Below are 1,073 nucleotides of genomic sequence, written 5' to 3'. Positions count from 1 at the left end.
CCACACACCACACATGTCATACACACCACACACACACAACACACACAACATACATCACATGACACACATCACATATCACGTCACAAACACCACACACACAGCACACCACACACCACACACATATACCACATACACAAGCACTACACTACACACCACACATACACCATACCACACACACAGCACACACAGCACACATCACATGTCACACATATTACATACATGCTGAACACACACAACACACCTTACATGTCACATACAACACACACATCACACGCCACATACACAAGCTTCACACTACACACCACACACACACCACACACATCACATGTCACACACACATCATCTCAATCACATCGGGGTCACCACCTGCGATGTGGGTCATCACCTACCGAGGTCTGTCCTGCAGACTGCGACTCAACAACGGATGAATAAATGCACTCTCACACCTGGTTCAGTGATTCTCATGGGCTAGGGATGGTCATCGGCTGCTTTCAGAGGGCGAAATGCAGCCAATCAACCAAGACCACCCTGCTCCATCCTCACATTTATTCAGTAAAGATTTCATAACAGAAGTTCTAAGTTAACATGCTTGTGGATAGTTAACATGATTAAAAGAGTGGTTTTATGAATGATAAAAGCTTTAAGTTCAGAGGCCCAGAGTAAACACGGTTAATGGGTGATTCCCCTTTGATCTCCCCCTGAGAGGGACATCCAGCACAAAGTTTACATGAGTAAATAGAGTAGAGACAAAGGGATGAGGGGTAAATAGACTGAACCGGAGGCCTTTTATCATCCCTATCTTTTCCTAACGTAACAGACCGGCTGTCTTCAGCCTGTCCCAATAAAACTTTTTGGCCTTCCAAAAGGTTTGAGACCATAACCTATAACTTTCTGTAATATTTCCCTAATATTTTGCCAGCCACTCCAAGTGAATTCCAACAATTAGGCACAACTAATCAGCATTAACAGTAAAATCAAGATAATAAGAATGACAAAACAGACTCTGTAATAGTAAAATGCCTAGTTATAAACAGGACCTAAAAACATGTTAGGCAAAGGTTAAGTCACATACT

This window comes from Sapajus apella, unplaced genomic scaffold (assembly GCF_009761245.1).
Source record: "Sapajus apella isolate SASKATOON/1434 unplaced genomic scaffold, GSC_monkey_1.0 scaffold49, whole genome shotgun sequence".
In the NCBI taxonomy this organism is placed as follows: Eukaryota; Metazoa; Chordata; class Mammalia; order Primates; family Cebidae; genus Sapajus; species Sapajus apella.
Note: the sequence above shows the minus strand (reverse complement) of the source record.